Source organism: Octodon degus, unplaced genomic scaffold (genome assembly GCF_000260255.1).
Source record: "Octodon degus isolate 3935 unplaced genomic scaffold, OctDeg1.0 scaffold00009, whole genome shotgun sequence".
In the NCBI taxonomy this organism is placed as follows: Eukaryota; Metazoa; Chordata; class Mammalia; order Rodentia; family Octodontidae; genus Octodon; species Octodon degus.
In genome coordinates this window covers 18,716,698-18,724,519 of record NW_004524585.1, presented here as the reverse complement: position 1 = coordinate 18,724,519, position 7,822 = coordinate 18,716,698, and the positions used below count along the sequence as shown (strand labels likewise).

Here is a 7,822-nt window from a genome sequence, read left to right as displayed (position 1 = left end):
GCAATCCTAGAAATGCAGGCCCTTAAGAACCATTATGATAAACCCCTCCTTTAGGAAGGTATTATTTCTAACACTGTTATCACAGGCTAAATTACATTTTATTGTACTCTCAAGTAATATTTGAGATAGTGGAATGCAGAGGCATCACGATGAGTCCCACTTAATACAAATAACTGTAGACAGACAAACATTTCCACAAACTGTTTCCTTTTTCTGATTTCCAATTAAATACAGTTTTAATCCATTGCTTAACAATGAAGGGTCATACACTAAAGTCAACAAATACATCGAGCATTTCAATCTAAGCTTGTCCATGTATACATCTGAAATCAATTACAAGGCATGGCCTCACAGACACCAAGTTTAGGTACTTTTTACAGGCATGAAATTTCATCTTGCGCACTGAAGTCATCATACATACAGCGCAAAGTTGGATCCTTTGTATTTGCATTTATTCAGTTAACTTATAAAACACTACTATAATTGAATATTGAAATAAAAAGAAACAAAAACAATAATGAGTAATGAGCATATGATGATTCTAGCCCTTCACACACTCATTGCTGCACACTACCTGTCAGCAGTGAGCATCATTCACAGCCCCATTAAGAGGTCTGACACTGAACACCACCTCTGGGACGGTGCTCGTCATCCTCACAGGCTTCTCCATTGTAATGATGCTGTCTTTCCTGATTTGGATCGAAGTTCACCAGTTCTACCTGATCCATTTCCTTGGTCTCTTCTATTTCCTTCCTCTCAGGTAAGAGTTTTTCCAGCAATGTGAGTTTATCAGGGGAGAGAAAGCCATTATCAGGAAAGTTTACCTTAAATTTGATGTCTAGATGACCCTTTTCATATGGTCTATGATAAATTGGCATGCCTTCATTTAGCACACATTTGATATCTCCATGCTTGACAATTTGACCTGGATGAGAGGTGATGACTATTGTTCAGTTGTCAAGAGTGGATATTGGCTTTTGGAAGCCACACAGTGCTCCAACTGTCTGTGTATCCATACACCTAAAAAGATCTTCTTGTTGAGTAAAAACAGTGTGGTCCTTCTGCTCTAACACAATGATAATATCTCCTGGCTCCAGCCCTGGTTCTTGGTCTCCTTCACTATGGAATGTTATCTTCTGGCCATCTTTCATGCGTTTGTCATTATGAACTTCTAGAATCTTTTTATCTCTATCTTCCTTCCGTTGCAGCTCTTACATCTGTGTTCAGGGCTGATGCGTTCTCCATGGCCCTGGCACTCCATGCACACAGATGAATTTACTGAACCATTCCAGGTCCTATCTGATGAATCCTTATTTGCATCCCAGTACCTCAGCAGTTGGGACAGCACTCCACAGCTCCTGTCTTACCACCTCGGCCTTCACATTTGTCACAAATCCCATTCTTTTGCAGAGCGAATTTCCTTGTGACAGCATTACATAAATCTTCTAAGGTAACTGAGAACTGATGCACCACATTTTTTATCTCTCCTTTCTCTCTGCATCCTTCCTCCTCCTCCTCCAAAAAACATTTCAAAAATATTCATGGTGGAGCCAAACCGGCCACCTGCTCCACCCTCCTTAATTGCCTGTTCTCCTCCTTTGTCATACAATTCCTTTTTCTTGGCATTAGAGAGAACTTCTTAAGCTTGAGAAATCTGTTTAGACTTTACGCCTTCATTTGGATTCTTATCAGGATGGTACTTCAAAGCCAGTTTCCTGTTAGCCTTTATTAGTTCTTCTTGGGTAGCACTGGGTTTGACCTCTCCCCCAAAAAAGCATCATAATAAGTCATTTCTTTCAACATTTTCTACAGGCAGTGAGTGGGTTTGGCCATGGCGGGGTAGGCAGGAAGGAACGCATAGTCACGCACAGGTGGAGCAGTCACCGCTTCTCCCCCTCTCAGTGCACTCTGGAAAGTTTCCAAATTTTCTCTTTATAATCACTTCAAGTTTTTCATTTAATGATAGACAGCTAACACAGATCCATGTATTATTTTGCTTAGGTTCTGTGACTCATTGCCAATACAGAGATTGGGAATTCATATTTGTTTTGCTTAGCTGTATGCCCTAGAAGTAGGAGGGTAAGAAATATAACTTCCCTTGTAAATATATGTTGAGTGACTGAATATATAAATATATGGTTGACTAAATGAATGGGTATAGTATAATATAAAATTGAGCATATGTTGCTAGAAAATGAAAACTGTAATTAGACAATACAGTATATTCCCATTTAGAGAGGCTGAGGCAAACATGGTACAGTTATATGCTTTTACTTCTCAATATTCACATATTAGAGTGTAATTTTTCTTGATTCCTTAGTGTACTACAGTGAACCTCAACCTTTTACCAGGTTTCCACATTGACATAAACTCTGCCTCAGAATGGACCCTCTATGGTTCTACCATACTGCATTCATCATGCTAAAATATATGAACGGCTTCCAACTCCATGGAACAGCCTGTAGTGGGGAATAGGAATAATCCCAAGGCGGAAATTAAAATAAGCAAATAGGTCAAATGTTTGACTTACATGCAATATTTTTAATTACTTGGCACATCTTTTTAAATGAGTGTTCAGGCCTTATCAAACCATTGTGACACTAAACTTAAATGAGAGAATGCCAGAAGCCCCCTGTGTTTCATCTTTTTTAATGCTCCGAGTAAAATGAGCTTTTTGATTTTTTTTTTCATTGTGAAAATGTCTCTAAAGAGCCAATAGTTTAAATGCAAAGTTCTTCCCTTAAGGAAAAGGTTCGTAGTTTTCATTTTTCTAAGAGTAAAATATTACTTTCTCACATGAAAGTTTTGTCTATTTTATTGCCAGAGTTGAAAAAAGAAAAAGTCTTGGAACTTCTTTAATATAGCCCAATTCATCAAACTGATTCTTTCTTGCTCTAGGTTATTCCTCATTGATATTCTCTTTAGTTGCTAGAAATTTCTAAATTAGTGTTTCATCCAATGATGTGGCACACACATTATTTAGCTAACTATTACCTTTCATTTGTATTCATCATGTGTATGTGTGGCTTTATCATTGTTCGGTTTCGTAATAACCATAAAGGAGTGATTTATATTGTAATAGATACAGAGATAAAAGTATTTCATTTAAAAATCAGCATCTTTTTTTATTATAATACTTTAAAACAGAGAACTTCATTAAATATAAAATGTTACTATGTATTTTAGTATTGTGTGGATCTTTATTACCAACCAGTCAACAAGAGCTTTTAGCATCTTCTTTTTTTTATTATGGGTTTGTATTTTTAAAAATATGTGTGATTTCTATCTCAAAAATTGTTGTTTATTTATTGTTGAAAGAGAAGCAATTCAACAATGAAGGACGTAACTAGATACAGTGTTTAAAATTCTTATTTCATCTACAAATCAATGAGACTGTCAAATAATAAAAGTAGAAATTCTGGTCCTAATTGATGTTTTTATCATTTTCATATTTTGGGAAAACATAAGTAAATGCCTTAAATTTCACCAAATCATTAATTATAAATATGCTGTGTGTGTGTGTGTGTGTGTGTGTGTGTGTGTGTGTGTGTTCATCATTTTGAGGGAAATAATAGGTTTCACCGCAGGACCATTTTTTATCTCTGAACAATTATCCCATAAAAACTACCTCATAGTGCTGGAGAAGGTTTGGGGAGAGAGAAACACTACCAAATACACTGATGAAAATTTATAATCATTAAATAAAAATATTAAAATATGCATATTTGTCACTTATCTCAAAAACTATTTACTTTATAACATTTAACCATATTATAAATGTTTCCTTATAATGACATTTTTTTTTACTTCCAAATAAGAAAAATTGAATTAACATTTAAATAAACTTAACTCCAAAAAATCATTTCTGTAATTCTGGTACTTCTGTCATTGACAATTAATTCTATGCATCAACTTGGCTTGGTCATGTACCCAAAAATTTGATCCAAACCAGTCTCCATATTGCTGCAAGATTGTTTTTTAGATGGCTCTGACATTTAGTCAGTAGATTTTGAGTAAAGTAGATTAACTTCCATAATGTGCATGGGTGTCATCCAAACAGGTGAAAAGATCTCCCAAAGAAGAACAAAATTTGTTTTAAAATTACTTTTAAAGTAATTGCTCATACTACAAGATAGAGGCATAGAATATTGATCAAGCAATGTAGACATACATCTTTCCTTTCAATGAACTAATGGCACTTAGTAGTATAAGTATCCTATCTTGTGTTCTACAATCTTGTTTCACAATTTTATACCATTGTTTTTATTGTTTAGCTTTCTTTTCTTTACAGTACAAAAAATTAAACATTTAAAAATGAACAAATTACTTTTTAAAATGCTGTTGATCCCCTGGCAGATTAAAGGGATATTATCCCCTACTTAAGCCTATTCCTAAGAAATTGTGTGTGTGTGTGTGTGTGTGTGTGTGTGTGTGTGATTGTTGTTGCTGTTGTATTGATTGGTCTTGCTCTCTGGAGAATCCTGACACACCACCTCACAGTAGTCTGTACAGCAAACATCTTTGGCTTGCTTGCTGTTGCTGTCTCCTGTTTCCTTCTTCTAGTCTTTATTCCCTTTGATCCCTTCCCAAACAGCTGACACTAATATTTTGGGAACTGGAGCTCTTGTGGGAGGGAAAAATAACTTAAATTTGCTGATCTTTCACCTCTATAAGGCTGGGGAGACAGCGCTGTGGAATAAGTGTCTGCCCTACAAGTGCAAGGTCCTGAGTTGGATCTTGAGTATTAAAAAAAAAAAAAAAAGAAAACAAAAGAAAAGGAAAAAAAGAAACAAAGAGAGAAAGAAAAAGAAAAAAGTGAAACCTTTATGAATTCAGTGGTGGAAGAGTGGAAGAAACTAGAATGTGAAAACAGTAATAATAATATGCAAACTAATCTCACCCGAGAAAATATTCAGCTTTCAAGGAATCATATTGAAGAGGCATTTTTAGAAGAATTTCTTTAAAAAAAACACTATATATTTTATTGTTTAATATTTTTCACTATATGTTTTTAATATCTTTAACAAAACCCTCTTCTTCAAAAGGCAGTAAAAATTATAATGATTGAATAATTAGAAAACATCCTTCCAAACGTATAGTTCAATAAGTGGTCTTTAATTAAAAGCGGCTTTGGTAGTGTAGAATGGCAATGGGGAGAGCGGACAATTCCGCTGAGGCACATGGGCGCCACGGTAGAAGACAGCCCAGGCTGGACGTCCTTGATCTTCCCATCTTAGGGGTTCACGCTGCCTAGGAAGGGTGACCAAAAGAGAAAAGACAGGTACCAATTGCAGTCATATCAAAGCAGTACGTAATTCCACAACTTTCTTAAATGTTTAAACTGGTTCTAGGAAAATAAGGTGTGCTTTCTTTTTCTTTTTGTCTTCTCAATGACTTTGATTTCTAGGATTCAATTCATGCCAGTACAGTTAACTTTTTTTCCCACTGTTAGAATTTGTACATCTTTAACAGTTAAATAGAGTATTGAACAAATATAATATTATTCTTATTTCAATACTGCTATATTTTTAATTTTGATTTCTGCTAATATTGTACATGTCATTTGTCACCTGTAAACTAATACAACTTTTAAAATATTTTGCCATCCTTTCATCTATATCTGATCTCAATTCATAAAGACTTTCTAAGAGGATGTAATTATTCCAAAACCACCAACAGCACTGCCAATATTTGCCAGTGAGGTTTGCAAAACTGAAGAATATCTTTTTTTTTTTGCGGAACTGGGGACTGAACTCAGGCCCTTGCACTTGCCAGGCAAGCACTTATTCTACTGAGCTAACTCCCCAGGCCCTGAAGAATATCTTTTATGCTTCATGGATGCAAACTTAACTGATTGTTAAGGGGACCCATTTTTCCGTTACATTATTGATAGGGGAGATTTTGAAATATTCTCACAAGCTTATTTAAGTCCTAAATTATATAAAATTCTTCCTTTATATAACTAGTAAAGTTAGGTATTTTTGAAAAACAAGAAAATGTTTCGGAAAATAAGAGCATTTTGAATTCACAAGATTCAAGTGAAACAAGAATCTCTTTACTGAGATCTCTTCTGCACACAGGGCAGAACATGAATTAGTTAATGTGTGAAGAGAGTAAAGCAGAATGACTTCACTTAAGAACCACAAAAAAAAATTTAAAAAACCCAAAAAGATCAAGCAGTTACTTTGTCCCCAATTTTGCAACATTCCTAGTCTGGTTTTCATACTGATAATTATTCTGGTTTTATTTCTGATCATCCAAAAATTCCATTGTCATTGTATAAAATTTCCATTTAATTTAATTTAATTTTTTATTCTATTTTTATTTTTTGGTGGTACTGGGGATTGAACTCAGTGCCTCGCGTTTGCCAGGCAAACATTTATGCTACTGAGCTATCTCCCTGGCCCACTCCATTTAATTTTAACAAGCCAGATAATCATTAGCAACGTTTAGTTTTATCAAACAAACCATACTTCAACAGATTAGTATATTCGCAGTGTTTTGCAGTATATACCAACTTGCTCTAGATATCAGCAAGATTTTCATGTGTACCTCTTATTTTGGGCATGGCACCTGTAGAGAAATACTGTTTTGGGAGAATTTTCTCTGAAAAATCTGGCAAGGATTTTAGGAATGCAATATTGTAGATTCCAAGGCTCATCAAGACAAATTGTCTCATAAGTCAGTCCTCGGTTTTAAAAACTGTTATTCAGAGGGCTGGTGAGATAGCTCAGAAGACTAAACATCTGATTAGGCAAGCTCAGGGACTGGGGTTCAATCACTGGCACCACATGCCACACTGGTCCCCCCAGGCACACTGAGCTGGCCACTGAGATTGGGCATGATGGCACACACCTGTAATCCTAATGCTTGGGAGTCTGAAAACAGGAGGATCACTATGAGTCTGATCTATGTAGTGAGACCTGTACCAAATACCTAAAAAGAAAAAAGCCTGTTATTTATTTATTTATTTATTTAAACTTCACACTGAGCCTCATCTCTCCTTTCTAACAGTAAAAGATATATATATATATATATATATAGATAGATAGATAGATAGATAGATAGAGAGAGAGAGAGACAAGTTGTGATGAAAGGTTAACTACCCCAGGCATTTCTGTAATTTGCCACGGTCATGGCTCAGCCTTTCAGAGTCCTGGCACTGCAGATGTGGACACATGCCCAGCTGAAAGCTCTACCAGAATCGGTCTCCTCTCTTAAGGCTCTCACACTGAGCTATCACCATGCCTCCCATACACAGACAGGTACTTGTTCTTTTGAAACAAGGTGTCACTAAATAGCTACATTGCCAAAACATAGCTCAAAATCATGGTCCTCCTAGCTCCCCATCATGTAGAGCTGAGATTACAGGCTTGAGATACCACACCAAGTCAAAATGAGTCTGAAAATTACATATAGAAATTATTAATTAACCGCACTTACTTGAAAATACATGAGAAGCATTACAATGAGTAAATAATGATTAAAAATGACTCCCAGTTTAGAAAAGGACCTGCAGTCCTTTAAAGTTATTCATTTTAATTTTGAGGAAGTATATCATTCAGTTATTTAGACTGGCTTCAATGTAGCAATCTTCCTGCTTCAGTCTTCAGAGTAGATGGGACTACAGGAAGGTATAACTCTTCCAATCTGCAATGTTATCTAACTCCAGTTGTATTTTCTACTAGTGATTTTATAATTTCATCTTTCAATACTCAATATTTTCAAAGGACCCTTGGGGAAATTTAAATATCATTAGTAGAAGTACTCTTGCATTCCTAAATTTCATTTCAAGGTTTTTATTTTATTTATTCATTTTTTT

The 7,822-nt window shown here is 35.3% G+C and overlaps 1 pseudogene; it reads right to left on the bottom strand.

Annotated features, from left to right (window-relative positions):
• Nucleotides 1–605: 605 nt before the first annotated feature.
• On the bottom strand, nucleotides 606–1,803 carry LOC101574435 (annotated as a pseudogene).
• Nucleotides 1,804–7,822: the final 6,019 nt, after the last annotated feature.